Below are 17412 nucleotides of genomic sequence, written 5' to 3' on the forward strand. Positions count from 1 at the left end.
ATGTTTTTCTCCTTTATTGAGCGTTCTACTGGCATATGCTACAGGTTTGTCACTTGCATTTGTTAGTACTGCACCTATCGCTGAATTCAAAAGCTTTCTGACAGTCATCGTTCCATTCGAACTTTACACCTTTCTTTGCTAACCTATTTAACGGAACTGCTACGTATGCAAAATTTTTTATGTATCGTCGATAATAATTCGCAAAAGCTACAAATCTTTTCGTTTCTTTCGCATCCTTTGGTACCGGATAATTTTGAATAACACGAATTTTTTCGGGATCCGGAGAAATTCCGGTTGCTGAGATTACATGACCTAAGTATAAAATTTCTTTCTTTAGGAATTCGCATTTATTTGGATTAATCCGTAATTTTACTTGTCTTAATCTTCCCAAAACTTTAACTAGATTTTTATTATGATTTAGTAGGTTGTTCCCAAAAATTACAATATCATCCATATAGACGAGACAACTTGTGTAATTTAATCCCGCCATTGCGATTGTCATTGCTCGCGAAAACGCAGATGGACTAATTTTTAGACCCATCGGCAGTCGTTTCATTCTGATATTGTCCCTGGTTTGTAAGAAAAGCGGTACAAGGACGACTTGCCTCATCTAATTCAATTTGATAATAACCTTGTGATAAATCAAGATGTGAAAAATACATTGCACCAGACAAAGAATCCAAAATTTCTGTAATGCAAGGTAAAGGGAATTTTTCATCTTGAATTTGTTTATTTAATTTTCGATAATAATCAATGACTATTCTCCATTTCTTGATACAATTATCTGCGGATTTTTTAGGTACGATTAGCAAAGGGGCGGACCATTCTGACCTAGCTTCTTCGATAATTCCGTCTTTTAACATTTTACCGACCTGTTGATGTATTTCGTCTTTTTGTGCATGTGGTAACCGATACGGCTTAGCGTAAACAGGAGTCGCATTACTTTGTAACCTTACGCTTTGTTTATAAATATTAGTAACTGTCAGTTCATCACCTTCTAACAAAAATACATCGGAGTATTTGGCACAAATTTTTTGAATTGAGATTTTTTCTTCGTTATTTAAGTCGTCAGTTTTTAACAACTTCAATAATTTGTCAACTCGCGAAACCGATTGCATAGTTTCTTTTGCTTCACAAATGTGATAATTGGTTGCTTTCTCTAATTTTGGTCGAAAATTTTTCAGTTTAACATTACCATCTCTAACGTTTAATATTTTCACAGGTATTAAGTTATCTCTAGCGCAGACTATACTTCCGGCTATGTAAATTCCTTCACATATTTCATCAGGAAGGACCACATAGTCGTCATTATTCTCGACATAACAATATTTGATAATTTCGCATCTGCTTGGACTTTCTGTATAAAATTCGCATTGCGATTCAATTGGAATAAAAATTTTCCGGTCATTACTCCAAAAGGAAAATTCATTCTTTTCGTAATTGATAATTGCATCATGTTTTATGAAAAAGTCAGCACCGATTACACCATTCATTCCACATTCAAACTCCCTCATCAACAAAAATTCCTGTTGCATTTCAACATTATTAAAACTAAGCAATAATTGTACCGAACCTTGCGAAACTGTCGAACCAGCAATACCGTGTATTTTAATTTTCCGTGTTTGATCAATAACCTCATCTTGCGCAATTGAATTTTGAAAAATTACACTAACTGTTGCACCTGTATCTAGCAAAAATTTTAATTCTTTCCCGCAATAATTTACTCGCACAAAGTTCACTGCATTCATACTTAACACTATTGTATCATTAGTTTCCCTATCAACAATTTTAGACTCAAAAAAACTGACTTTCCGAATTTTCTCTTTCAACTTCTCGTTCAGCTGATGCATTCATACGCAACGCTGATTGATTCCGCCTAGCGATCTCTAGTGTACCTTCTATCATGACCTCTGAAGTTATTTGCTGATCCTCTAAAATTACTTGTTGAACCTCTGAAATTTCTTGTTGTACCCCTAAAATTATTTGTTGGACCTCTGAAATTATTTGTTGTGCCTCTAAAGGTATGATTACCGCGATTGTAATTCCAATTATAATTTTGTTTATGTAAACGGTGTATTTGACATGATGTTTCCGATTTTGGTGTTTCTTCATCCTTCGCGCCTCTTATCGCGTCACTTAATTTTTCATAGTTCCTAGCTTTTATTATTGTTCTTAACTCAAAATTTTCTAATCCGTTTGCGAAAGCGTTTATAGCAATTTTTTCGTTGGATTGTCTTAAAATTTCTAATGCCTGTCGGTTGCCATCGGCCTGAGTTATCGTCAGGTCTACTAATAGTTCCTCGATCGATCTCCCAAATTCCTCCACAGATTTGGAGTACTGTTTTGCTTTACTTAACCGAACAGATAATGACGCTGGAGACTTTTTTGTTAGTAAATAGTTTCTTATATCTGCGATTAAAAGACAATTTGTCGCGTAGCTGGATTTCAACCGAATTTTCGCACTTTCCGATAAACGCGTCTTTAGAATGTAAGTAGTTAAAAGTTTTTTCCCATTATCGTCCAGCATACTATCATACATCTCAATGCCGTCGATTAATTGCTTTGCAGCTCTCTCCGAACCGTCCATAACAGGCAGCAAACTAGCCGCTGTTTTTAAATCGAATTTCTCCGTCATTTTAAAATTTACGCCCGCAGAATTAACACTATCGGAGCTATCAGAACTCTCAGCCGAGTCAGAAGCTGCTTCAGTTTGCCCTAATCGTGCTACCCTACTACTTAAAATTGATTCACCTTCTTCTAACCTTACTTCTAAATCTGAGACAATGCGTTTTGCCTTATTTAACACATCTAAAACATGCACTTGACTGTTAAAATTATTCTTAGCAACTACAAATTTCTACCGCAATTCTTTGAGTTTCTCACTTTTACATTGAAGTACCTGCACATCCCGACGTCTTGTGATATTGTCCTTCTTCAAGTTTCTTCTGAATAGGCTTACTTCTATCTGCAGACTTTTGAGTTCGTCTAAAGTGGTCATTTACACTGTTACACTAGGGGAGAAACTATTTACAGGCCTTTTTTTCACTCCCGCACTTCACAATCACACACTGGTAGAATCCATTGGGACGGTAAGACATCTTCTTCTCCGATGGTATCGCTGTTTCTCCTTCTCCTATACGACCTCTTGACTATGGCTCTCACAACGTCTTGGATGATCTTCTATTCTAGCCATTTTAACAATAGCAGTAACCTCGCGATAGTACTGCCGTATTAACACACTTTTTTTTTCTCTTTCTTCCGATTGGCAGGGTCGCCATGTGATGTCCTCTCTAATAGTCACGACGGTGGTTGGTTAATAACACCACTACATATTTATTATCCATTTATTTACCCATATTACCACTACAAACCCAGACTTAACACTTCCTTGTTTTAGCTATCACTTACACTTTTATACACTATTGATGACCTAGTTCCTTGCAATGGACAAGCATTTGCTGACTAACGAATTCAAACTTACTCATTCCATTACAGGTAATTCGGATACGGAAGTTGATCAGCGTTGTGCTCATAATCAACATCATCAAACATTGAAGCGAGACATTGGTTGGTATGAATAAAACTGAGTAGATACTCATATTTGAAGTACGAAGTACCTACTTCATTATTCCTCTTATATACCTGAGCATCTACTCTATGTACTGAGTACCTACTTGGAAACATTGTATCTCCCCGGACACAAATTTAACATCTACGCGTTTTGTGAGCATTTAATCTAAAATTGAGGATCGGCGTGCAAATGACTGAGCTGTATGTAAAGCAGCTTAGAAAACGAGCAGGATCGTTGTAAGAGTGAATTTTGACTAAACATCGCGACTTTCATGAACGGGGAACGAGGGCAAAAGGTGCATTCAGTTTGAAAAACACATTAGGAGCGGGAATATCGAAAACTTTTCAGGTAATTAACTTTTATTTATGCATAAATTGTGCAGTGCGTTTTTTCTAACACAGGCCATAGAGATTCCCATCTCAAGGTGTCTACCCCATACTAACTTATATTTTGGTGACTCGATTTTTGCCTTGATGGTTGAACCACAGTATAGATATCAATCAGTAGAGACAGCTCGTGTCGGCGCCTTTGTTCTTTCTGACCCGAATTTTAAGCCGTCATGGGTGGTCGTTGCCTAAACTATTCCTAGATGTCGCCACCCAATTTAAAAAGTATCACTTCATTTACAATTTCAAAAATTGATTCGTATACGCTATTTATTGCAAACTGTGTAGTTTGCTCAAATCGTATAATCGTGAATCGCAATAAGAAAAAAGAAAAGTCGATATTTAATTTATAAACACGATGATTTGTTACGGTTTTTATTTTATTACTTATACAATTTGACAATTCGCACATTCTTTCCCCGAATACTTGAGGTTTAATTATCATTGTAAAAATAATGTATTAAATACATCTAAAAAGAAAGAGGTTTATTTAAGAAAAATTAAATTACAAAAATGAAAAAAGTTAATGCTGTCAAATTATTCTATTAATTTTTTCACCTTTGGCATTTGTAAATTTAAAGCTAGCATTTACAAATTTTAGTGCATAAAATAATCTCATCCTAGCATACAAAGCAAGCAAATAATCGTATGGAAAGTTTTGGCATGGATGAACAAATGTAGCTTGCTTATATAAATTTAAAAATTTCAACAAATTAGTTGTTTGTAAAATTATATTTTCAAAATTTTCACTAAAAATTTGCTCTAATTCACAAATGTAAAAAAAAGAAATTATCGTTTGGCATATATAATTTACCAAATAACTCGCAATTCTTCGTTTGGTAGGCTCTGAAATGTGAATATATGCTGGTGTTGTCTAAACCTTTATGTTCATTTGCATATTTTTCACATTCACTACAACTATGTACTAATAAACATTTCTGAATTAGGTAGCCACAGATATATCTAATTGCGTTTTGTTCAGCTGTGTGAAAGTGATAATCACAATCTTTTAAGGTGGTCTTCTGCATCGTGGTGACTGATTCGTCTTCATCAAAACGACGACCTACATTTAACTTTAAAATTTCTTTCATATCAGGCTCGCAGTTTTGATTACCTGTGTTCGTTTCATCAAAATAATCTTGTGTGATTAATTTTCTAAAAGCCATTTGAAATTGATTAGATGTGGGGTTAATAGAATTTCCACTTTGTTTCCTAATCCATCCAAAACAGTTTTCTAGTGCGTATTGGCAAAGGCCTCTTGTTAATATATAGTCAAACCCATTTTACCTAACAACTTAACCCGTAAGCGTAATATCATATAAAGTAAAATTTTTATTTAAAAAAAATATTACAAAAAAAATGCATATTTGTCGGCTCACATAAAGTGCAGGTAATTGGTATGGGTCGACGCAGGTAAGAATGATTAAGGAATTCATGAAACCAAAAGTCCATAGGGATATTTGACAAAATGTACGGCTTGGGTCATTTTTACCCACGCGCGACTGCTTATGGGTTAAGCAACGTCTCAAAATAAAACTCAAGATTGAATCAAAATTTATTGTGCTTATTATATATATGTTTAAAACGTCTGCAAGATTTCAAAGCATTCGGTTTTGCTGATTCAAAATTAAATTGTAGGTGAAACGAAGTTCACGGGGTCAGCTAGTCTCTAATAATTTTCCAAACGGCCTTACGTTTGGAATTAAAAACTATTAAGTACACAGTTGTCGTAAGCTATTATTATTAAGAACAGTGTACAACGGGTAAAAAAGACCCAATTACAGGATACAGAACGCAGTTATAAGAGAATTAGAAACATTACATTTGGAATTTACATGTGTTATAAGCTATAACATCCTTTGATATGATTAAGGGTACAACTGAAAATATCTAGATGATTTTCTGTATCCATATAGTTTGAAAGCATCTGCAGAAGAGGAGAACCAGCTGCAGCTACCACTCATCTGGTGGGCAAATAAAACGTGTTTTTTTACGCACATTAGTTTTGTTGATATTTTGCAAGATAGTCGGACAATCTTGTTTTCCTCTCAGAATTTTAAACAATAATATCACTGAATGCTCTAAACGCCTTTTCAGTAAAGAAGACATCTCAAATCTCTTAAGGAGTAATTCTTGAGAAAAGCCTCTGGATGGATAAATGCCGTCTGTAATAAAAACTACCGTTTCCAAGAATTTTCGTTGTATTCGCTCTAAAGAAGAGATATGGATACTGTACCTATATCGGAGATCATACTGCAGAGGCATGCTCAATGCGAGATCTATTTACAAAACGTGAAATATAATGTTTTTAACGTTCCAACGTCTCCAAACTCACGTCCATTTTGAATGACAAACCCTAGAGATTTAAAAAGATTCAATGTGAAAATTGAATGAGAGTTTTGGATCAAAGACTACACCTAGGTCACGTATTACTTCTGGTTTAGTCAGAATAATGTTATCCAAGATGTAACTGAAGATAATAGGTGTTTCTTTCTTTGCAAAAATCATCACGTAACATTTAGATTCATTCAACATCAAATAATTTCTTGTACACCATACAAAAACGGCATCGAGACATTTTTGCAAGCGAGGAGAGTCTTGGAGCGAGTCAATAATATTATACAGTTTAAGGTCATCTGCAAACAAAAGAGAATTTGCATTTATAACTTCAACGATATCATCAATATATATGTGAAACAATAAAGGACCCAACACCGAACCCTGGGGAACACCAGTTTCTTGTTTGAACAGTTGCGACTTGAACCCATTAATCTTAACGAACAGGTAACGATTATCCAAATAAGAACTTAATCAAGAAATCAGGGGATCAGAAAACCCAGAGAATTCTTGTTTTTGGAGTAAAAGCTGGTGGTCAATTTTATCGACAAATCGGTATAAACAACGTCAACCTGACGTTGACTATGTAGTGCATCCCATAGAAACTGGGTAATAAGGTTTGTCTCAGTTGAATGCCATGCTGTTTAGCACTAAGCATTTGAAGTACATGATTTGTGAAAAAAGTGTGAATTACTATTTCAAATACCTTGGCAAAGTTGCACATAATGTCTATGGGTCTGTAATTTTCTATATTTGTTTGTTCACCATTTTTGTAAACTGGACAAATTCTTGAAATTTTCCATCTAGAAGGAAATGTGAATGATTAAGAATCATATTGAAAATATTAACTAATGATTTCACAAATACATTAGCACAATCTCGCACAACAAACGCTCGAATTTGGTCTGATCCACTGGTAGTTTGAGGTCTCAATTTTTTTAATCGCATTATACACACTTTCTTCGTTGATGCGCTTGACTTGTAAAACATTTTTATTTAAGCTGGAACAGTTTAGGTTAAGAATTGGATTTTTATTTACTTGGCAAAGTGATCTGCGAAACCGTTTACAATATCCCTAGGATCAGACAGGTTTAAATTAATATTATTATTATTATTATTATTACTTCACATTGATCAACAGGCAAAGCCCACTTACAGATCAACGGATCAAAGAAATTATGACTTAAAAATATAGATATAAATAGGAGTGGTTAAAATATTTACTGTTTTACTCATACAGTGTAATTAAAGCACTCACTAGAATTAGAAGAAATCATATATCATAATTTAAAATTATTTTAAGTTGCTGAACATTAGATTCAAAAATATCAACCTCTCTCTTAGTCAGTGAATAGTTGGAAATCATCTGATAGACTGGGGAACGTTTTAATATGTTTGTTCTAGCCGAGGGTAAATGAAATATATTGACATTTCTACAATTAAAAGGTGGTACTCTAATCATTAAGCTTGATAATGTGACACTGCTATCAATAATATTATTAAGAAGATGGTATAAAAATTTTACTGGGTAAAATCTTTTTCTGCTAGCCATAGTTGGTGGATCACCTGATGTAAAAGCATATTATGCGGATATCCTTGACAAGGATAATCCCCCGTGATAAAATAAATGTATGCCTTAGCAAACCGTCTTTGTATCTTTTCAATGCTTGAAATATATTTATTATAGAGAGGAGACCACACAATGCATGCATACTCCAACTGGGATCTTACTAGAAATTTATATGTGTCCGGATTGTTAAAAAGTTTGCTATTGCGCAACACAAAGCCAAGGGTTTTGTATGCAGTAGAAACTATACTTTCAATATGGTGGGTAAATGTAAGTTTGTCATCAAACAGCACTCCCAAATCTTTAAAATTATTAGATCTTGTTAGCAAAACATTACGAATTTTGTAGTCATATTCGGTTATTCGGGTATTCGTTTTTTCAGAAAAGGAAACGACAGGACATTTATCACGATTTAGGCTCTGATAATTCTCTAAGGTCCATTCTGTAACCATGTATATAAAATACCGTAGTTTCTTGCAGTCGTCTATATTGTTGATGGTACTATATATTTTTAAATCATCCACATATAATAAATTATGGCATTGGTGTTCATTTAATAATTCTGAGAGATCGTTGATATATACTACAAACAACAACGGGCCAAGGACTGAGCCTTGTGGAACTCCTGATAATTGTTTAAATAATGTTGATTTAAATCCCCTGTATTGTACATACTGAGACCTGTCTGTAAGATAAGAACAAAAAAGGGTAAGCAAGTTATTGGAAAGCCCAAAATTATCCAGCTTATCAACAAGTTTTAAATGGTCTACCCGATCGAAGGCCTTAGAAAGATCCATATACACTACGTCCACCTGATATTTCTGGTGAAGAATCTCACATAAAAATTGTGTAAGCGTAAGTAAATCGGTCACCGTCGATCTCTTAGCTATAAAACCATGTTGCCATCTTGTTATCCTTGTTGAAATATGGCTGTAAATTCTGTTGTGTAACACTATCTCAAATACCTTTGAAAAATTAGAAATAAGAGCTACCGGCCTGTAGTTAGCAATATCAGATCTATTCCCGTTTTTAAACACCGGTGTGACACGTGCAATCTTCCAGTGATTGGGAAACCGACTGGAACTAATAATTTTGATAAAAATTAACATTAACGCTTGTAACCAAATGTTTTTACAATGAGAAACGAACAATGATGGTATGAGATCAGGACCAGTTGTTAAACCAGGTTTAAGCTTAGATAGGGCCTTAAAAATCTCATCTTCGGATATATCTTGTACTAAAACAGAATTCTGATAAGAAACCTGACTACTAGAGGAGGCTTTTGTTGAAGTTGAAAATGAAGAAGAGAAATGCTTAGCAAAAGTTTCGACAATTTCTTGGGAATCTGAAATGTCCTTGTTATTAAATGTAATTACCGAGGGTAAAGACGTTGTTTTTTTATCGAATTTACATAAGTTCAGAAACATTTTGGATTAGATCTAATATCCTTATTTAGTTTACAAATATAGTCTTGTCGATCTAATTATATATCTATCACGTTTTCATTGAGAACATAGATCTTTGAATTCATTATAAAAATTTTGTCTACCATGTGTTTTATATTTATTCCAGGCCTTTAATTTCTTTTTCATTACTCGAATAATATTTTCATTAAACCAAGGTGGAAACGAACCCAACGAATTTAATTTTCTTGTAACATGCTTATCAAGTAGATTATAAATTTTGCTGTAAAAATTTTCTACCAAATCCACGTCAGCAGTATCATCAAGAAGAGGCCAGTTTACATAAACAAGTTCTTGGTATAACTGATAAAAATTCACATTTTTAAAATTATAGTCTAACGATTTTGTTGAAGAAAATTGTTTCTTTTGTTGATGATTTAAATCTTCAAGATTGATTTCAAGAGTCGGGTGATACTTATCTTTAGGAACTAGAGCATTACAAGCTTTTTCAACTCGACAATTCATGCTACATAGTACTAGATCAAGTAATCGATTAATGCAATTAACAACTTCATTAAATTGTTGTACATTAAAGAAGTGTGTAAAATTATTATAAGCTGTAAAAATCGAGGAATTCATGTTGTACTGTGACCAATTAACAAAATCCGGTAAATTAAAATCTCCTATTAAAATTAAATCTGCATCATAAAAAGAAGTCATTGACATAAGATGTTCAAAAAAGTTAAAGTAACAGTCCGTATTACATGATGGAGGAATATGAACAAGACATACAAAAAGTAATTTAGATTTGTTCAATATTTTAACTATTACAGACAGTGGCGGAACAAGCATGAAATTCTAGGGTGGGCCAACGGTTGGGCCCTCAAAATCTTAATTGGGCACGCATTGCAATGTTATATGTATAACAGCATAGAAGTGACTTACCCCTAATGAAGTAATATTCGACGATTGTTGTGAGCAGCATCGAATTCTTTAACAATATCTTCGATGTTTAAAGATTTTGCCACGGTAGATTCGACGTTGGTCACAGCAAGATGAATTAGTCTTTCATTGGTCATAGGATTACGCACACATGTTTTTAAACGTTTTAAAGTGGAAAAAGTACGTTCACATGCAGCACTGGATACTGGAATTTTAGCACTAATAACCGCTAGTTTGTAAGTTTCAATAAATGCAATTTTATAAATTTTTAACATGTCTAAAAGGTCCATTATTGTCGTGATTTTCACGTTTTTTTCATTTTCATACATTGCCAACGCTGTTGGACGTATCATAAGTTCTGATTTCAACAAATCCAAATTACTTTGATAAAAAGTGGCTAAAGGAGTTAAGGCGTCAAAATTTAGAAATAAAGTGTTGCTAGGATGCAAAGCTGCAACATCATCTGTGGGCACCGGGTTCATTTGCGGGGACTAAAAAACTGTTTTCGAGATTTTATTACAAAACAAGTTAAAAATTTACACCGGTATTCCTAGAAAAATTGAGGTGGGCACTAGGATGGGCCGCAAAGTTTTTGGTTGGGCCATGGCCCACCCTGCCCCCCCCTCAGTTCCGCCACTGATTACAGAGTCTATTGATGAGGTATATGTGTCATAGGTATTTTGCCCTGATAGAGCGTTTGGTAGCCAGTAAAACTCCACCACCTCTCTTATTTCCTGATGATATGACTTCGCGATCAGATCGAAATACTTTATATAAATTATCATCAAAAAGTTATTATTAACATTTACCACATTATTACACTGTCTTAAGTCATAGAATGAGATGAAATTAGCAATGTTTTGATATGGAATTGATGCTATACCACATTTGCTGCGCATTGTGTAAATTCTGAACAATTGAAATCCCCAAGAACAATTAACTGACACTCATATAAACAGGACATGGCTTCATTTATGGGCTTCATTATCAAGCAGGGTACCACTACATTTCTAAATGATGTTTAAAGAATCAACTAATGATCGTATGTTGCTAAGTTCATTAGTGAACCAGCGGATTTTTTATTTACCGATGACATATATGATGTTGATGACATATATGCCTAAGACAAAGCACTGGAAAACTATCGTAATATACTCGCAAAAGCATTTCAAAAAATTTGTTTAAAGTGTGTCTCTGCATTTACATTACAGTTATAAAAATCCTCCAGATCAAGATCTGCAAATGTTTGATAAAATTTACTTAATTCAGAATGGGTAATTGTTCAACGTTTTACGTAAACACAAGTTTAGTACTGGAGCAACAACTAGTGTTTTCAGATTTTGAGGTTATTCCTAGGAGACAATAAAATTCACATTTGTATGGGTCTAGGACAATTTAAATTGTTGGTGTTAGAAATTTTAATAAATATTATACACCAAGTGAATCAAACATACGTTTATTCACGAGAAGATGTTGATATCACGAGCACGCAGTGCGAGTGAGATCATTTCTTCCAGTGAATAAATATGTTTGATTCACGCGGTGTATATATGTTTTTATTCCATTTTGACAATTTAAACTGACTTTATTAACTCCATAGTAACCTTCATAAGGAGCAAGGCCAACTGAATCCATGACGCTTGGCGCGTCATAAGGCCAAGTCACTCGGCTTTTGAAAGATTATGACAAGTTTAGAAAGTGGCGTCACCTTGTGAAACTTTTAATGATTACGATTATCATCAGCGTCACTCTAGTCACGCTCACGACCTTCTCTATTAACTACGGCCTGCTCAATCGACCTGAATTTCATTGTTTTTTTGATTCTGAGAAAACGCAAAATGTCGCCACTTTGGCGCCACTTACCCGTTAACCGTCAATTAATTTTAGACCATCAACTGTCAGTTTATAGGTTAACAAGAATTAGGAAACACTGGAAATTTTGATTTAAATTTATAATAGATGAAACCATTAAGCTACATGTGTACTTCAGAGGGCGTTTGCGAGAAATAATTCCAAAATCAGCCCGTAAAGCCATGGTTGGGCCTGCCCTCAACGTGGGTAAGGGTATCGTTTTTACCTAGTTTTTCCGAGTTTGTGAGCGACTCCCACAATACGAACGCATTTCGAAATGCGAAAATGATCTCCGATAAGTATGTTTTACGTGTATTTTTTTCGTAATAATTCAATTCATTGTAATAATAGACCTCTGAAATTTGAAATGACAACTTATGATTAAAGATGGTATAAAATCAAAATCAGAACTCTCGTGAGGTAAGTTCCCCATGAACGCGTATTTGCGAAGTGCGAATGTCGCCTATCTCCATTCGACCAATGAAATCCAAGAAAATTTTGTACGCGCGTATCCAAGGTCACTTCGCTTCGAGTTGATTTTACTTTAACTCATGGGGGTGTCACTCGAATACAAATTTAGGAAGCAAGCCTCAGCGCCCTCGGTGTCGAGCTGACCAAGTAACGAAAAACGCGCACTTTTGAAAACGTTCAAATCATCCAATGAGAGTGCGATGCCGTTAGCTGGCATCAGCTGGTTTTGTGGCGTGCGTACGTGCGATTAAAAAAAGCCGCTGCTATGAAAGTGTAAAATCGTGCAGCGAAAAAAGCCGGACTGAGGTAAGTATTTAGAATAGGAATATACTTATTAATAGTTCTATTTTAGGCATTCCTTACATCTCTCGAACATGGAGACACCACGCCGTATTGCATATCGATGTAAATATCCAAACTGCGGAAATGTGTTCTACAAGGGTGGTGGTAATGACCTTAGATTTTACCATTTTCCAAGAAATGTGGAAATGGAGGAACTTTGGAGACAAATTTGTAAAATTGATGCAAGTAAACCGTGTAAGTCCTTATACTTGTGTAAAAATCATTTTCAATCGACAGATTTTCAGGATCCATTAAATCGAAACAGACTGTTGCCTAATGTGGTCCGAAAGGAATATGTCTCCAAAGAGTCCATGAGCAGTCAAGTGGTTGCAGCGGAAATTTACACTCAGTTACTGTGGAATTCGTAGCTAGTTGCTCATTTTCTGCTGAAACAGACTTTTCTACCGTAGAAGAAAGTAACGTTTGCTTAGAGGAACTTGCTTCAGAGTTGTAGTTCGCCTCCTCGTGGTGCACCTTGGGTAACGCTAAATGAATTGGCACATATCGATATTGACAGAAATATCTCGTCAAGTAAGTGGACTATTATTGTTTTCAAATTTCCAAAATTGTTTGTTTAGGTACGCAGTTGTTCATTTTCCTTACAACACAATCTGACAGGAGGGATGATAACCCTAGAAGCTTTACATTGTGAGTTACATATCTTTCTCTTATTATTATTGTATCTAATATTTGTATTTCTTGATTTGTTTATTTTATATGTATTTAGATGTATGATAATAAATAGGTTACATTACATTCTGTATACTTTTTGTAATTTCATATGAGAATTTACATTAAAATAACCCGCAAAAGTAGGTGGTTGTCTACACAGGAGTAGGTGGTTGCCTATACAGAAGTAGGTGGTTGCCTATACACAAGTAGGTGGTTGCCTATATGGAAGTAGGTGATCCGCGTATTCAAATTTACGCGCGTATAGTATAGTTGGCCAGCTGCACACCGAGGGCGCAAATTTGTTTCCATCGTTAACAACGTAGGTATCATTTCTTATATTGAAGTTCTGTGCTTTAACTTTTACGCGTAGAAAAGAGGTGCTACGGCGGTCAAATTCGAATGGTTTGCAAACATAACCTCAAATATTTTTCCGGATCAGAATCTCTCATTGTGTGTGACAAATTTGCACTGGCCCCTTGCAATAATCGGTTTGTTACAGTAAAAATAGGTCGCACCCAAAACTGTCTTTCATTCGCTTTCTTTGCTTCCAGATACAAGGCGTACACTTTAATAATTTTTTTTTCGTAATGCTATCCTCCTTACTTTATTTTTCCTTTTTCGGTATATAAAACATAATTTCGTGATGAGTTCTTGACACAGCTCTACTGCTACTTTCTTATTATATTTCCCCATTTCGAATTACATATGAAAGTAATGACAGATCTGATAACAACTTGGTTATATTTTGAGGTTATATTAACTTATATTTTATGCTACGCTTTTACGCGTTTTACGTTTATACGCACGCAATGGGGAAGCTATGTTTAAATGCAAGCTTGCGAATGCCAACGATACGCGTACGCAGATTCGCAAAAACGCGTAGATGGGGAAGCGGCCTGAGAGTTGCGCTCCAATGGACACGTACCCTTACTGCCCATTCACAATGGACATAAGACATAAGAACGAGCGCATAACATAATTTACGTTTTTGGTTTGTGTCTGGCTTATGTTTATCTACGTTCACAGTGGACAGAGTGAACTCTGTAAGAATTATTAAACTGCGCAAACGCAGAACGGAATAACTCCCGGCTAAACATAGAAACGGCTAACCTCAAACTGAGTCAATCCATTGATGTGGAGGTATGGATGGCGCGTTCACCTAGATTAGCATGACTGTTATTGAATCCAACCAAAGAGAGAGATGGGCTGTTGTGAAGTCACATACGTGCGCAAAGGAGAGTAAATTTGACCACGTGACGAGGGGAATAATTAAGCGCAAAACCATTACATTAAACGATGTTATTAAATAAAATGCATATAAAAAATGATGTCGGAGAACTTATATCTGTTTGAGTATTAGTAGTACATTAAAAAATGTAGTTTGAATGAATATGAATAGAACATTGTTAAAATAATTTACCTATATATAAAAAAAAATGTTTTTCAACTTCAAAGGAATTGTAAGGAATTAGAAATTTATAATTAATTAGTGATTTTTCTTCAAACGTCAAAAAAACGTTAATTTTTATTATACTCATTAAATGAAGACAAATAACCATTTTTAATCAAACACTCTTCACCCACACACAAAAAAAAAACCGCCGTTTACCAATGAGTGCACGGTATGTAATTCTTCAAATGGCTGTTTTGAATATTTGAGAAATAGAGACCAAAGAAGGTTCTTACTAATGTCAAGTATTTAATTTTCATGTACATACATTCTAAAATTTATTAAATGCTTTTATCGGATTTTCGACGTTTGAAAAAAAAATTGTTTATTTTATTCGGAGACCACTTAATTTTTGGTGGCGTGCCTGAAAGTTTGATAGCTGAGCCTGTTTCTGTAATAAAATAACAAGTCCCCCTAATGGCGGCAGAAAAGTATTTTCCTGATAGGCAGAAAAATACACTCTCAAAAAAAATTAACACTTGATTTTGCAAATTAACTATGAGTGAGTTTCGGTAAGCGACTGTAGCGTTTACATCAGAGTAAAATAAAGATAAAACGATCAAAAACTTTTTTTTTTTTCAAAGTTCTTTTTAACAAGGTGACTCGGAAAGTTAAAAACAGAAGGGATCACATCTTTTTTCAGTATTTTTCTCCCAAACTGATGTATAAAATCGTTAGGAGAAAAATGGCCACTACAAATTGCTGCAGAACTACCTGGTGTGTAGTTTTTTCTTTTCATGGCAATTACCCTTTTTTTTTTTTTAATTCAGCATCCTTTGGGAAGCTGAAAAATAACTATTGTGTATGCACATCCAGGCAAAGTGGTAAAAAAATACCAGCGGAAGGAAATGCCGCAACCTTTTTTCACTCTATTATTGCAGCCGTAAGCAGCACTAGACTTCACTATTTTCGTATGTGGATTTTACGAATTAAAGAAAGTAAAATGTACAATCATACCCAATATTTATTTTTAGTTGTCATTCATTACATGCAATACTAAACTGTTCTTTAAAAAACCAAACTTATCTCGTAACTATCATAAAAAAAATTAAGTTCAACTAACTAAAACTATTATTAAACACTAGAATATTAAAATGTTTTAAAAATTGTCTAAAACAAGTTCCAAATTGCACAAAAAATCATCAAAAAGCAACTAAAACCACTAGCACAACACGTAGCGTAAGCACACAAACGATGAAATATGCCCCTGATCAGCTGATTTTGCGTCTTCCCTCTCTCTCTTTGATTGGAGTCAATGTCAGGGCTATGAAAGTCTCAGCTGACTCCATAAGAAATACATGGGGAGCTTACGGAACGACATAAAGAGGTCACTAGCGTCACTAAAGGTGCTCCGACCTTGAAGAACATAGTTTCTTTTTCATTTTCAGGTTTTCGGTGAACGTTTTGTCTGGTTTTGTCAACAAGAAATGTCATATTAATTACGGAATCATACGGGATGTTGGGTTATGGGGTTAAAAACAAACGTAAAATTTATGTTAACAAAGTAATAGATACTTACGATACATGTAAAAAATACTAGAAAATTCCAGGCTAAAGAGGTCAACAAACTGCAGGTTAAACGAAATAGTTTAATTTTCGATGTGTGCGTGTTTGAGCGGTCCAAGATTTATTTTTAAATTTTAGTGTGTAAAAAATTCTAACTAATAAAAACTGAAACGAGGTAGTCAAGAGGAAAGTCTTTGCAGGGGTGATGGAATGGTATTTTTGTGTGGTTCGTTTTTTAGCCGCAAACCAGTTAACGACTACGGTGCATAAATTGGGAAAAACTCACAAAATGTATTACCCATTACCGGAATATAAACTGCAAAATGTTTAGGTGGCATCATTAAATCGCCAAAAATCACATCTTCATTGAAGACTTTAAAATGTCACACAATTAAAACAGGATGTACCACTTCGTAAGAATGTGCAAAGTTCACAACAAACTTCGCAGAAGTGGTGGTGTAAGAATTTTCGTATTAATGAGTATCCACAAACATACCATAAACAGTTGTGTTCTTTCAAGGTGAGTTTCCGGTAACTCACATCACTTAATGATTGTTGAAGAGGCTGGAATACAGGGGAGATGTGTTGTGGAAGTTTGTTTAAAAGAACACCTTAGCAAATTTTTCATTTCAAATAAAATAGTGTTTCACAGTTGGTTCTTGCACTCGTATCGAAATAATCTGTAGTAAATAGTTTCCGAAACACACTTTGGAATTGTACTGATGTGGGATTTATACAATTCCAAATTGACGTCTCACAGAGCCAAACAAATATGTCAAACAATACTGATTTAGTTGCAGCAACCTTTTAGTGAAAATTGTAAACAAATTGTATTCTGTGAAAACTATTAAAAATAATAAGCAAAATGTTTATGTTCCTGAAGTTGTTTTTTATTTTTTTGTGAGTGATTTAAA

At 34.6% G+C, this 17412-nt stretch overlaps 2 long non-coding RNA genes across 4 annotated transcripts; both read left to right on the forward strand.

Annotated features, from left to right (window-relative positions):
• Positions 1-11725: 11725 nt before the first annotated feature.
• On the forward strand, positions 11726-13626 carry LOC135132531 (uncharacterized). 3 transcript variants are annotated; one of them, XR_010281042.1, is made up of 4 exons: positions 11726-12356; positions 12409-12834; positions 12881-13401; positions 13449-13626. It is a non-coding gene; the product is annotated as an uncharacterized LOC135132531 (long non-coding RNA). The 3 variants fall into 3 exon arrangements; XR_010281041.1 differs by having other exon boundaries at positions 11806-12834; positions 12881-13065; positions 13116-13401; XR_010281040.1 differs by having other exon boundaries at positions 11798-12834.
• Positions 13627-16304: 2678 nt separating this feature from the next.
• Positions 16305-17380, forward strand: LOC135132563 (uncharacterized). The gene is made up of 2 exons (XR_010281052.1): positions 16305-16956; positions 17004-17380. It is a non-coding gene; the product is annotated as an uncharacterized LOC135132563 (long non-coding RNA).
• The last annotated feature ends 32 nt before the right edge of the window (positions 17381-17412 follow it).

Source organism: Zophobas morio, unplaced genomic scaffold, assembly GCF_036711695.1.
Source record: "Zophobas morio isolate AGI-343-1 ecotype UQ-CSIRO unplaced genomic scaffold, CSIRO_AGI_Zmor_V1 ptg000002l, whole genome shotgun sequence".
Lineage (NCBI taxonomy): Eukaryota > Metazoa > Arthropoda > Insecta > Coleoptera > Tenebrionidae > Zophobas > Zophobas morio.